Genomic DNA, 15,380 nt, shown 5'->3' on the forward strand with positions numbered 1-15,380 from the left:
ATTTAAAGCAGAGATGGACATATTTCTGACGATCAATGACATAAAGGGACATATATGGCAATATAGTGGGAAAAAGTCACTGAAGTGGAAGATTAGCCAATGATCGTATTGAATGGAGGAGCAGGATCAATGGGTGAATGTCCTGCTCCTATGTTCATCTCTCAGTCTAAAAAACATCCTTTAACCACTACTCTATGGCCGGAATTTTACCGGCACATCCGCCTCGATTCCGGGGGCAGGTGAGGCTCGGAGAACGGCATTCTCCGTTGGTCTCAGGCAGGATCATATGAACTTTGGGCGGACATGCCGGTAAAATTCCGCCCTACGTCTCCTGTCACTCAGCCAATTTTAAATCCATGTTGCTGCTGGCCCTTTCATTGTATGAGCTCTAACTTTGTTCACAAACCTGTTGTGTGCCACTTTATCGAATGCTTTTCGCAAGTCCAGATACACCACAACAACAATATCACCCTCATCAACGCTTTCTGCTAGCTTATCAAAATATTCCAGCAATTCAATTAAACATGTTTCATCCTTAATAAATCTGTGCTGGTTTTCCTTAGTTATTTGACTTGATTTATTATTGTCACAAGTATTGGGATACAGTGAAAAATATTGTGCACCATACAGACAAAGCATACCATTCAGAACGTACACAGGGAAGGAGGAAAGGAGAGGGTGCAGAATGTGGTGTTACAGCCATAACTTGGATATAGAAAAAGATCAGCTTAACACATGGAGGTCCAGTCAAAAGTCTGAACATTATCAGAGTTTAAAAAAGTTATAGTTTTAAGAGCACAGAATGAGAATAAAGGGTAGAATTAGAGGATATGAAGGGGACAGCTTGCAAGAAGTCGCCACTCTCCAGCATCATCTTGAATCCTCTTGAAATCATCCTGCATTTGTGCAAGTGACTACTAATTTTGGCCTGAATTATCATTTCTAGAAGCTTCCACCATCAGCATCTGACCAACTGACCTGTCATAGAACAACGTCTTCCCGATGATGAGCAAATAATGAAAAACAAAAGAGATTGCTCCCTCTTCTCATTTTCTCTTTGACCTCCTCTCTCAGGAGCAGAACTAAAATTACTGTATCATCAGGAAACCGGTATCAATGACACTTCCATGCAATTCATATGTTCAATGGAAAGGGAAAATAAAGACAAGAAGAGAAATATTTCACTGCAGCTTGAGTTTTCTGCACTACTTAGCCTGATGATACAGAAAAGCAAAGCATAAACCTTTTTGAAAAGAAAAACATGCAGGACGAGGTTAAATGCTACTCCAATTCACTGTCAGAACATGACTCAGCCTGCATTGCTCATTTACCAACTAGCTATTATTCAAAAGATTTGAGATTGCCTCTGCCACAAAACAATTTTATTTTCTGGATAACAATAAAGGCCCAGAACTTCTGACTAGCAATGGAAAGCCAGGGGCTGCCAAAAACCATAGAATTTCTTGCGCACTTACCTGAGTTGAAAAATCGCAATCCAATATCCGACGGGCATGGAAGTCTTCGGCCTTCAGCAAAACAAGCTCTGCAGGTCCCAGTGCAGCGCAGGAGGATTCTAACCTCAGCCCCTTATGATAGGGCCAGATTGGGAATGCCCATTGAGATCTAACTCTGAAACAACAGTTTTGAAGTGAAGACAGAGAGATCAGAAGGAGTCCCAGCTATTATAATGTTATATTGAATTCATTTTTGTTTGCTTTGCTATTTCTTTCAAACAGTTGATTCTATTGTTATTGGATCATTTAAAGTGTAAATTTTCATTTTATTATTATGATTGTAGGTGGGTTTTATTTAATATGTATCAACGAGAATAGGTTGTTATTTGTTTTATATCTGCAAAATCACTATTTAAATCTGAATAAGTTATTGTATAACTTTATGTGTGGCGTGCATCTAAGTGTTTGTATCTTTTAATTTAGAATCTGGAAAGTGAAAGTGTATTTGAGAAGAAGAGAGATCAAAATTTCTCAGACCGTGATTTGGGTAGCTTATTGCATGGGTTTGAGCAAAGGAGAGTTTACATTTTGGGCTGTGGAAAATCTAAACCCCCATGTGTTTATCATTAGTGATCTTCTGCCTTGTCTACTTCATTTATAATTATCCCATACTTAAATGTTGTGTTTAGTGTTTCAATAAAGTATTTGTATACTTCCATATTTAAATTGTTCTGTTTCAATATTTCCGTAAAGCATTCGCAGAACTTTGTAAAGTTTAATGGAAAACATTTATTAACAAAAATAATGTTATAAATACAAAACTGCGATACCATGTTAACATTTAACTAAACATTTTACTTTAGCAACTGCACTATGACATTTCACTTAATTGCCTCATGTTTTCAAATTTCTTGCAAAATATATTTTTCTCTTTAACACAACAATCAATAAAATATGTTACTTTAAATCAACAGTTCTGTTGTCTCGAAACAAGGAGGTAAGAGAGGGATGGAAGTGGGATGGGTAAGGAGCAAAGGGAAGGTGTGGGTAGGGACGGAGAAGGGAGGAAAGGGGAAGGGGGTGTGTTGGACATATTAATTGTACATTTTACATGTAGCCCGACCCTCTCTCGTGACCTCTGCGTCACTGTCGAAGCCTCAAAAGAACTTCAGCGATTTTAAGAAGCGAAGCTAAAAGTATGATGTATCAGCGATGATGGAAGATGACTCCAGACTTCCAATCTGCACTGGATTCTGCAATACCTATCAGGGAGATAGTTCATATCAGCTTACCGGAGACTTGCATGTTGCATCTTAAGGAATACACTTTCCTAAAGCATTTGAAATAACCAAGTTGCATACTTCCCATGGGAAATGAAGAAGACGGGCAGGATTTTCCAGCCAGGCTCGCACCAAGACTAGAAAATCCTGCCCGAGTTCAACGGACCTTTGCACAGTCCACCTCCACCCACTACCATTCCCGTGGCAGGTGAGACGGGAAAATTCTGCCCCACATTTCACCCTATATCTTAAGAAGCTTGTAAGGGTCAACATTACATCAGGGAGACTCTTAAAAATGGAATAAACAACATTGTTTAAAATATATAGCAAAATCCAAGTGAACTTTAGCTGAACTGTATCAGACACTTCAAACTCACTTTGCGGTATATGAATGTACCTTTTAATGGAATTAACAATATGTCATGTTAAAGTTGTAAACAAAATCTTTCATTTCCTGTACATTACAAAAATTTTAAACACCTTTTAAACACATTTACAAAAACCCAAAAAATCTCTGCTGTCTCTATTCACGATGTGGGTATGCCGGCGTTGGACTGGCGTAAACACAGTAAAAAGTCTGACAACACCAGGTTTTAGTCCAACCTCGATGAAATGTCCCCTCGAAAGCTTGTGAGAATATTATCAAATAAATAGGTTGGACTAAAAAAAAGTGAGAATATTATCAAATAAATAGGTTGGACTAAAACCTGGTGTTGTCAGACTTTTTACTGTGTCTCTATTCACTGCAGATAGAGCAGAAGAAAAGTGAGCAAGTAAATAAGCCTAACTACTCACTTATCATCAGGACAAGTAAATAAAGTTAGGGAGAGACTGTAATGCAGAGCTTCAATCCTGACAGCGTTATAAAGCAAATTATCACTCTCACACAGACACACTCACATTCTAACACCTCACTCTCACACAAAAACACACACACCTTCGCAGTTCTCTCCCTCACACACACTAACAGTCACAATTCTACATCTCTCTCAGGTACACACACACACTCCTGAATCTCCCTCTCGCACACAAACACACTCTACATTTCTCTCTCTCTCACACACACAATCACACTCCTGCATCTCTCTCTCTCTCTTATACACACACCAGCATTACTCTTGCATATAAACGTACTCACACTCTAGCATCTCCCATTAAATATTGGAAAGACCTAAAGCCATTGTTTTCAATCTCTGCCGCAAATTCTATTTTCTGTCCACTGGCTCAACATCCTCTCTCTTGCAACTGTCTGTACACAAATAACCATAACCCTACTCTCATTAACAAACTGTGATGTTATGGCAGGACCAATACATGAACATGGAGTACTAGAATGCAACTGAACTGGTTTATTCTGGTTTTAGTTTATATACATGCATGCATAAATATCACAAGACAATGTGATTATGCTGATACTCTTTTTATGTTATTATCTAAATCTTCTTGTAACAAAAGCGGGAATGATTAAAATTAGTTGGTAGTCCCATCCTTTAATTTCTTGTTTATTGCTCTTTCTTTCTGTTCCCTTCCTTATTTTTGTAACAATTCACTTGAGGGAAAATTTTTCAGCAACTTGGGGGACCTATTTGGAGAAGGAGGGCATTGGGGGAGCTACTAAAAGGGCAACAAAAAGCATTGGACTGACTCTATGATGATTTCCTGCTTTCTGGCATGGTTTCAGAGAGGACTTTAGCACAGTTTTGGCAACTGACCTGTCAGTACCAATTAAAGTCATTATGCAGGAAATTAATGAGCATTTTTGCACAATTAGGGAAATCCAGCAGTGGTGCATGGGACTTGCATTGTGTACAGCTGTTATATGAATAGGAGACAAGTGCGAAGTGTGAGGTTGGAGGGCCACAAGATTCATGTGCAGTGGTCTCTTTAAAGGATGGAACCAGCAATCCTCAGGGCATCTGTAGGCAAATTTATCTTGGATTTAGTGTGGCCATTGAAAAGGACAAGGCACACTCTACAGTAAGGATATTTAACTGAGGAAAAGACAGTGTTGATCCTAGGAATGTAACTAGACACAGTAAGAGGGTGAGGAATTTGAAGAAGTGATAGGCACCTAGCTGGCACGGCTGTTAGTAGGTACTAGTGTAGAGAGATCACTGTAACTGTATATAGTTACAAATAATAAATCACTCAGTTCAGTAACGGAGAGTCCAACCTGTCATTTCACACCACCAAGCTCAGTGGACCCATGTGCACACCCACATTTCACTGCTGTGGAGTGTGAGAATGGCTGCGCTATGCCTCTCCCACACTGAGGACAGAGTAAAGAAAGCTTGCTGCAGGCCATCGGACAGCAGCAACTCCTTTGGTCAACAGTGCCACAAGTGCCCCTTTACCGATGTCAGGGTCCCTCAATCAGCCACTTAGTGAAGGGCTCCCCCGAGAGCCCACAAACAATACACACAGGTTTGCATATCATGCACCCTGCACAGCAAACAGGTCCACTTGCCACTGATTTGATACCAGTGGCAGCAAGATGAGGCCCTTAAGTGCGCATTAATTGCCTAGTTACCATAGACTTAATGAAGGTGGAGGCATGAAGGTGTCAGGGTGCACTCCTGCAGCAACCTGCCCAATTAAATGCCCTTTTTGCGACAAAACATGCCATGGGTGAGGGTATAAAATACCACCTAGAGGGTCTGTGGGTCAACCTTCATCTCAGGGGTGTCTGATCCACTATCCCGCACCCCAAGGTCACCTGTTGTCCTGAACTGGACAGTGTTCCCAAAGGCAATTTCTAAATTTTCCCCTTCCAGGAAGATTACTCCGCATGTTCCTCCTGAATCTATTGCTAATTCGAAATACATTTTTTTCACAGGGTAACTTGCAGCTTCTGATCACTCAAGTCTGCAGGCACTGTAGATCAATGCAATGGCTGACAATCGAAGGAAACAAAACACAGCTTCATACCTTGGGCCCCCGAGTGTGCGACAGAAAGAATTACAACAGCAAGCAGTCACAGATAAAGGAAGATTACCGCGTGTCTGACATTGGACATTGCAGATTTTGTAATAGCCTATCTGCATGAACAATTTACAGGATGTTGAAGCTTGCATTATTTATCACAACCAACTGACATGAAAGAATTAACGAAGAGTTTAAAAATAGACAGTCCTGGAGGGGAACCCTGCCTGGTGGGTGAACTTATGGAAAAACTGCTACCATGGAGCTGTAGTGAACACAGCTGTCATTTAGTATGTACACCCAGCTGGGGAGAGTTCCTTTCCTGAAATGTGCATTCATAAAATCTATCCAATAGGTTTTTGTTCAGAAAATAGACTATTGTTGTAACTTCAATGAGAAATTGGCTATTTAGAACAAAACAATTTCAGAGTAAGGGGTAATTTTAGTGAGTAGCATCATCTACCCTGTATGATTTAATTCCAGCTCACGTCACTTCATTGTCAAATCTGAATAGTTAATGCTTCTTTTAGAATCATCAGATCCCTACAGTGCAGAAGGAAGCCATTTGGCCCATTGAGTTTGCACTAACCACAATCCCACCCAGGTCCTATCCCCATAAACCACTTAGTTATCCTGCTGGTTCTCGTGACACTAAGGGGCAATTTACGAAGGACAATCAACCTAACTCGTACATTTTTGGACTGTGGGAGGAAACTGGAGCACCTGGAGGAAACCCATGCAGACACAGGGAAAGCGTGCAGACTCCATACAGACAGTCACTTGAGGTCGGAATCGAACCTGGGTCCCTGGCACTGTAAAAGGCAGCGGTGCTAATCACTGTGCTGCCCATTTTTATGTATAAAATTACAAATGTAAGTTCCTTATTGCCGCACAGAGGAATGGGCAAAATTTAAACAAATGGCAGGGGGCAGGAGAATCAGGCTGGAATACCTGTGGATAATTCCCTGCATTGGGAAAACTATCTCCGTGAAGTTGGGTGGTGTGAAAGGCCCAACGAGGGAATCCCATTCACCGGTGGCTGGGTGCCAATTAGGTTCATTAATTAGCAACTTAAAGCCAATTATCCCTGAGCCACCTAGAATTTAATAATCTCTCATAGATTTAACAGGACTCATGTGGGTCTCCCCCAGTACTCTTGAAGCTACAGCCTCATGGGAAGAGGGGTGCGTTTGCAGGCATTTGGTGCCCAATTGAGGAACTCAGCATCAGGAAGTTGGGTGGAGCAGCTGAAATCCTCCATCATCCTTGCCTCCAACCCCCTTACCCAACCCCACCAGTTCCTTCCCCACAGCACCATCCCACACCATTCATCTGTTTCTAGGGAACCAGCGGTGATTCTTTGGGTAGGCCTCGGATCAGTACTGACTGCAACAACCACTCCCCATGGTGCTTTCCAAAATGGAGAGCTGTCAGCCTCTGATTAGCAAGAGTCCACTGGGGCAGGATTTCTGCCCTCCATTGACCCTCTTTCAGAGAGAGGCCTGACCCTGGCCAGTTAGGTTCCTGAGTGCTGTGTCACGTGTACCTCCCCCACAAAGCAACATGGGGCTCCATCAGTTATCTGGCTGGTGGGGTGGACTCCCATCACAGGACCTCAATCCCACCCAATGTTTTCAGCAAATTAAGGGGACAGATCAGAAGCATTATTGAGTTGGTGTGTGACATAAGAACATAAAATAGGAACTGCACTAAACATTATGATCCCTCAAACTTGCTCTGCCGCTCAACACAATCACACCTTCACCTGGGTTGTACTTCACCTCCCCCTGGGTTATACTCCACCTCCCCCACATTATACGCACCTTCCCCCATGTTATATTCCATCTTCCCCATTCTATGCTCCATCTATCACCCTGATGTACACTCACTTAAATCGCTTTTGCAGCCTCTTTAGGGCTTGCATTGGTACCTAGTTTTATATTGTCAGCAAACATGGATTTATTACTCTCTTTTTTCTTGTCTGAGTCATTAATATAGATTGTAAATAGTTGAGGCCCCAGCACTGATCTTTGTTGCACTCCATTATTCTTAACCTGCTAACTTGAAAATGCTCCATTCATCTGCTTCCTGTCAATTAATAAATCCACTCTCACTTTAATATATTACCCCTGACTCCATGAACTCTTATCTTGCATATTAACATGTGTATGGCACCTTATTGAATATCTTTTTGAAATCTAAGTTTGCTACATCCAGCTTATTTACCTGACTAGTTACATCCTCAAAATAAATTTGTCAAACAATATTTCCCTTTGAGAAAATCATGTTGTCTTTGGTTGATTATACTACTGCATTATTTTCTAAGTACACTGTTAAATTTACTTAAAATTATCTTTCAGCATTTTTTCAACAACTGGTGTCAAGCTAATTGACCTGTACTTCCCCATTTTCCCTCTCCCTCACTGGCAAACAACTGTAACAAATACTGACATAAAAGTCTAATCAAATATCGTGACATCAGGAAATAAAGTTTTGGGACAGGAAAAGTGCATCCATCAGTTTGTAGATGTCCTTTCCAAACATTCTTTTGTAAAACGTTCAGATCAGTGAGCTTTGCGCATAAGTAGTGGGAGAGCATATATTGAGTGAGACACAGCCAGAGTCAGTGGGGCTATCGGGAATTTGGAACACAGTAGGATTTGAACTGAGTGGTCTTGAACTGAGAGCCTGCAAGCGAGAGAGCTTACTACTGAATCGCAGGTAAAGTCAGGTAAACATTTACTACTTTTATTGCTTACAGTTTGTAAGGTATTTTGTAGTTCATAGTTTGTAAAGGTTTTATTCTACAGTAAGGAGGGCCAGGGAAGTAGGGCCCTGGAGCAATTGATATTATTTGATATTAAACATCTTCCAAAGCTTCAGTGTAAAGGGGTAAATCCTGACAGGAGAGCTCAAAGCTATGGTGTGCTCCTCATGATCTACATGAGTACATTTCCAGTGCCCAAGATCAGCACGTATAGGAAGTTTCTCCAGCTGCAGCTCCTGGAAGCCTGGATTTTGAAGCTGGAACGGCAGCTGGGGACATTGTGGAGCATCTCTGAGGTGGAGAGTCTCGTAGATGGCATGTATAGAGAGGAGGTCACATCACAGGCTAAGACTCCACAGGCAGGAGGGAATGGGGGACCACCAGGCAGAGCACAAGGTCTGGACAGATCATGCAGGAATCTACTGTAGCTATTCCCCTGCAAAACAGATGTACCGCTTTGGATACTGTTGAAAGATACCAAGGGCCAAAAGAAAAATATTGGGGGGTTGAATATACATCCCCCAATTGTATTATTGATTTTGGGAATGGCATAAAGCAGGAAATTAGATGCCATGGTGATATCACAATATTTTCTATTTCAGAACTTCTCCCCACAAGCTCCATAATAGGGGTGAGAAATCAACTGAGAATCTGCTCAAAGTGCAATTACACCCACCATTTGGTATAGCACACTTGCTCTGAAAGGCAACCCTTTTGACAATGCAGTCCCGTCTCACTGTTGGTAAAGTATGTTGTTTTCCTCCATGTTCAACATGCTTGTTGCCTTCAGTTGCTCAGATCCTAAGCTCTGAAATTCCTTCTGTTAGCCTCTCTGCCTCGCTTTCCTCTTTAAAGACACTTCAGCTAGAACCTGCATTTTGAACAAGCTTCGATCATCTGCCCTCACATCTGCTTATGTGCCTTCTGGGACGATTTCTGTTTGATAGTACTTCTGTGAATGCACTTGGGACTCTTTACTCAGTCACCAAAACCTCATATAAACTGTGGGTGGGATTTTACGATCTCGCTCGTCCCAAAACCTTAAAATCCCGCCCGAGGTCAACAGATCTTCCCATGCTTCACTCCACTCTCGTTCTGATTCCCATAACGGGTGGAGTGGTAGAGTTCTGGCCTTAAGTCATTGCAACAAAGCTGCACCATTGCAAATTATATGGAAGGGAGCATGCATCCTTGCATTGATTTGTGGAAGTCTACAGGGCTTACCTCATTAATACAAAACTGAGGAGATATTATGTACTGATCTGTGTCAATCCTTCTGGCATCCAGGAATTGTACTTTGGTACCACCAGTGAAGAATTTATTTTACAAAGAGGCACCTTTGTAATCTCAAACTGGCCTGTGAGACAAAAAGAGCTTTCTAAAATTAATTTAAAATGTAACATCAGCACATGAATAAACACTATCTGATGCAGTTGGAAACTAAAAGGAAACCAGCCAAACAGATTTTGATTTAACCTTTCCAGAAATAGCATAAGACTGCATCACAAGTTTCTAAAAATAGGCTTGCTGTAGTGTCGTGGGGTATCTGCATTCTACCGATTGTCATTTGATTGTAACAGTTAATCCAATCTACATATTAATCAGATAGCATTTCTGCATAATTGTTTTTTGTTATGATCAGTACCATGTTCTTCCAGTAGGGGTTGTTACTTTATCACATCTGACATGTATACCTAACAACATTTTGTACATTGCAGTAATGCACTGAAGTGAATTATATCCGTAAACATCTGATCATGTTGGTGACTTGGTGATTTACAAGACTCATATGTTAAGCTTAATAAGATGTTCTCTGATGACTGCAAATCTAAAAAATGACGCTGCAAATGAATTTCACTCTCCCCTGCTGGCAGATTTTTAATCGCTGAGGGGGGAGTGTGAAACTGAAGAGATCCCTGCTCTCCCCAGCCCTGCAGTGATTTCACACTGAGGCGGGAAAGGTATTGGATAGGATGGTCACCCTTGCTTCAGTTGATCCCCTTAAGGGGTCAATTATTGGCCCCTTAACAGCCACTTCCCAGTCAGCTTCAATTTTTTAGGCTGGCAGGAGTATTTACCTGGTGTTGGGAAAGCCCAGAAACAAACAGGCTCACATCTCTGGCAGGAAGAAGTGCCTTCATCAGAAGCAGCATTCTGAGTTCAGAATCTCTTCCCCTTCTGCCCCCAACCCTGCAAGATTCAGTGGCGTCTGGACCTCCCACCCGCTTCTCTCTCTATCCAGCTCACCAGCCTCTCCCTGTCCCCCTTCCCCAAGCATTCCCATCCTCCACAACCTGGGACCCCTTAAACTGACTATCCCCTCTGATCCTGGGACTGAGAATCAAGCATCTTCCTGAAGTCCCTCCAGTTCACTGCTGCTGTTGTCGTGGCAGAGACTGGCAGAAATGGCTGTGGGAAACTTAGAGTTGCCAAGGAGCCTTCAGATGGTGGAAAGGGAGAGCTGCCATCTTAAAAATGCATCTACCATCTACCCAATGCATTCCCACCTCTAAGCAGTTGTGCCGGAAGCAGGATCAAACGGACACCAGCTACCATGGAGAAGGTGTTTCCATTAATAGGACAGACTAGGATCTGAGGGCACAGCCTCAGAGTAAAGGGATGACACTTTAGAACTGAGATGAGGGGGAATTTCTTCAGCGAGAGGGAGGCGAATCTATGGAATTCATTGCCACAGAAGGCTGTGGAGGCCAGGTCATTGAATGTATTTAAGAATGAGTTAAAATGGGAAAATTTTAAGCAAGGAGAAGGATCTTAGCAAGCAAGTCCCACAGATAATTTCAAATTTCTGCCCAACTTCTGCATGGGGATTAAATTGATCCTGAAATACTGTTTACCGCAGGTTTGAGGATGACTCTCATTCCTGCTCCCCATATTGCCAGTGGTCTTGCCATTACCTGCCAGCCAATCAGATGGTGCAGTCTGAAGCTGACCGTCTAGGCTCATCATTCCCCAAATCCATCCGCAATCTTTTCAACTGAAGATTAGCAGATCGTCCATGCAGTCATGGGGGAAGCACTGCATAGGGGTATTGGGATTGGCAAAGACACACAAAAGACAAGCACTAAGGGATTATGTCATCATTAAATGTATTCAGTTTGTATTAAATTTGTACTGGAATGTGTATTTTTTTCTAACTTTCACCTGTGTTAAAAAAAGCATAATGTGATCATCAGCGATAGAGAAAAAGGAAGAAATGTGGGATTGCTGTTAAAGGGGAAGTATGGTTGAGGTTTCTCACAAAATCTCATGAATTATTTGATCAACTAGAGCTCAGCATTGAGGACAACTCACTGATTCACAGGGAGAAGGAGGTCAGCACTTCATCAAGCATGCTAATTCCCTTCCTGAGCTTGTGAAAATATAAATTCCATATGCACAGGATCCAATCATTAAACCAAAAGAGAAAATGCTGGAAAATCTCAGCAGGTTTGGCAACATCTATAAGGAGAGAAAACAGCTGACATTTCGAGTCCAGGCTGATTCTTTGTCAAAGGTGAAAGGCATAGAAAGTGGGAGATATTTATACTGTAGTGAGAGGGAATGAAAGATGAGTCATAGCCACAAAAAAAGGAGAAAAGCTAAGAGGTGTTAATGGCAGTCCTTGGAGAGAATAGAAGGTGTGAATGGCCAAATGGCAGATAAACAGCAGGGTAAATTGCGATAGTTAGAGATATTTCATCCCCCACTTTTCTTACCTTTTCTCCCTCTTTTTCTCAATTTTACCTCTCTCTCACTCATCTGCCCCCGCCCCCACCCAGCCCTCCCAATCTCTATCAGCTTCTCTAAACTGTATGTTGGAGGCAGGGTCAGATAGGCAGCTACCATGGAGAAGATGTTTCTGTTAATGGGAGAGACTAGGATCCAAGGGCACAGCCTCTGAGTAAAGGGACAACCCTTTAGAATTGAAATGAGGGGACTTGCTGAGATTTTCCAGCATTTTCTTTTTAAGTCTCAGATTCCAGTATCCACAGAAATTTGCCTTTACCCAATCATAAAAACCTGGAACCCAGCAAAGGTTAATGGTGAAGCTGAAAGTTTCACATGTCACTGAGACTGAAACCAGTAAGCTAATGCAAAGGAGCAGAGTCCATGTTGAACATACAGCTGAGTTGGAAAAGCAGAAAGGATCATCACCAACGGCAGGAGAATAGCACAGGCCCCGTTTTAACTTACTTAAAAGCCACGCATGCACACAGAGTTGAAATTGGGCCTGTAACATTTCAGGTCAATGGTCTTTAGTCAGAACTCTCAATGATGAAAGGTCACTGAGCTGAAACACTGGGTGGGAGTTTTCGATCCCACTGAAATTCCCATCCAAAGTCAATGGACCTTTGGCTGCTCTCCAAATTTTCCAGTTCTACCAGCAACGTGCATCAGTGCCTGTGAGTTGGGAAAATCCCAGACATTAACTCTGTTCCTATCTCCACAGATGCTAAGACATTTCCAGCATTCTCTTGGTTTTACCCTATGTCCCTTGATTCTTTTGAAGTCTAAAAATCTCTGATTTGAGTGTACTTAACAACTGGTTAGCCACATCACTCTGGAATGGAGAATTCTAAAGATTCACAATAGTTTGAATCAAGAAATGTCTTCACAGCTCAGTCCTAAGTTGGCAACCTCTTACCCTGAGAATATGATGCCAGCTTTAGATTCCCATGTTAGGGGGAACAGTCTCTTGGCATCTAACTGGTCATGCCCTCTCCAAATCCTAACATTCAATGGCATTGCCTCTCAGTCTTTTAAATTCCTGAGTGTTGGCCCTTTCTATTCAATGACTCAATCTTTCACCAGTCCCTCCTCCTTCTCCTCAGTTTCTTGCCTGATAACTGGAGGCAGGATGATTTGCTTATAATAGCAGGATTATGAAGCATCCTTCCACAAATCTTAAACCTCACTCAGCCAAGTACTGCATGGCTCCTCCAGAACAATGCAGGCAGCAGCAGCATTGCTCGAGAATGCTGATGGTGTGCTCCATGGTTTTCCTGATGACACAAGGGGTCTCACTATAGATCTGTTATGAACATGTGTGTGGATTCTGGATTGGAGTCACAAAACTATATCTCGTTTGGATAACTCTGGTCGCCTTGAAGCCGGCCTTTAACGTGTCATGCTGAGACAAATGCAGGAGACACAGAGACCTATGAAAATTAAGGAGTTGTGAATCACAGGGTAACAGGCATTCACTCATATACTGTGCTGTGTGGTCACACATGAGAGAGTGGGATCCCTTTCAGTTGGTGAAAATGGCTAAGTTCAGCAAGTGCGCGAAATGTAATGTGTGTTTGGTCAAGGAAACCCTGCACTACAGGGAACCCTGCAACCTGACTCATCTCACTTAAGACAAGTATAGAAAAGATCTAATGCGGCTGTAGGAGCCAACAGAAATAATTCAGCAACTAAACTGTATGTAGTTCATGATACTTTTAACTAGAGGATCCTCCACTTTGCTTAATGTGTGTTCAGCTGTGCAACGTTAAGGGAGGGTGTAGATTAGAGCATGAAGTTCAAAACTGACAGTGCTGGTTTCAAACAAAATTGTACATTGATTAACAAAATGATTCACTTGCTCTGCATGCTGCTGGCAGTCATTGTGTTTCACATGCAAATTCCTTTGTCAAGTTTTCAAGTGGAAATTTCATGCTCCCCTCTCCAGCAGCCAAGCTGATTGGCAATGAGAGCTGATTAATCAGGTGGGGAGAGTACAGGATGGGGATCAGGCTACTTCCCTGCCTCACCTAATCAGAGCAGAAAGTTGGAGGGTTGCCATCACACCTGGAGGCCAAATTGAGGCCATTAAGTAGCCACTTTGTGAAAGGCCATCTACATTTCATTAGCCAAAGCTGGCCAACTAGACCTGTATCACCTGCTAGGACAAAGGATCCTGCAACTTACCTTTCAAATTCTGAATGGTTGGAACATGAACAATCTCAGGAACTCAGACAAAGGAATATACCCCTTTATTAAAGCCAGAATAGAGACGTATTACTTGACCACCACCCCTACTGGAAAAACCAGTCGCATGGTCTTGCTGTACTGTAAATCAGTGTTCCAGCTTCCATCCACTAAGCAACATGGCTATCAAGAGCTTGGTCCAGCTTTGTGTATCCGGCCCCAAATACATTTTTTTCCAACAGAACTACTGGACTTTTACACCACTGCCTTTAAGACTAATTCATCCCCACATGCCTCTGTCATCGTAGAGGTCACCTCTACTGGAAAAAACATTATTGGATTTTGACTCTGGACTCAAGCAAACAATTATTCTTTTCTCTGTGGGCTTTGCCTTATAAATCTTAATTTTCACAATCCCCTTCATTTATACGCATTGCAACTCTCCTTCATTTGAATGTGTACAAATAAATTAATCCTATCACGTTCATCCTATGTCGAGTTTGCTGTGGGGTTATTAATAGAAATTGGATTACGTAAAGACTGAGGGTTTTGGGAAATATACCACTGCTCTCGAAAGGAGAAATCAAAATCAATAAACATTTTTGTTTATGGATGGATAAGAGGAGAGATCAGGATTGTTGAACTCCCCTTCTGTCCATAGCACTTGTTAAATTTACCAGTTAGTTAACATTTTGATATTGGTGCACAGTGGTTGGCACTGCTGCCACACAGTTCCAGGGACCAAGGTTCGATTCCTAGCTTGGATCACTGTCTGTGTGGAGTCTGCACGTACTCCCCGTGTCTGCGTGATATTCTTTCAGGTGCTCTGGTTTCATCCCACAGTCCAAAGGTTGTGCTGGTTAGGTGCATTGCCATGCAAAATTCTCCCTCAATGTACCAGAACAGGTGCTAGAGTGTGGTGACTAGGGGATTTTCACCATAACTTAATTGCAGTGTTAATGTAAGCCTTCTTGTGACACTCATAAGTAAACTACACATCCTATAACCTAATAACTATCACTGTCTGTGTGGAGTTTGCACATT

At 42.1% G+C, this 15,380-nt stretch overlaps 1 protein-coding gene across 1 annotated transcript in view; it reads right to left on the reverse strand.

Annotated features, from left to right (window-relative positions):
* Nucleotides 1-2,328: 2,328 nt before the first annotated feature.
* Nucleotides 2,329-15,380, reverse strand: part of LOC145355317 (potassium voltage-gated channel subfamily A member 1-like) — a 75,192-nt gene continuing 62,140 nt past the window's right edge. The window contains exon 2 of the mRNA XM_080207275.1: nt 2,329-2,716. The gene's annotated coding sequence lies outside the window, so the exon portion shown is untranslated. The remainder of the gene's footprint in view (nt 2,717-15,380) is intronic.

This window comes from Carcharhinus amblyrhynchos, chromosome 19, assembly GCF_965287045.1.
Source record: "Carcharhinus amblyrhynchos chromosome 19, sCarAmb.v2.hapA, whole genome shotgun sequence".
NCBI lineage: Eukaryota > Metazoa > Chordata > Chondrichthyes > Carcharhiniformes > Carcharhinidae > Carcharhinus > Carcharhinus amblyrhynchos.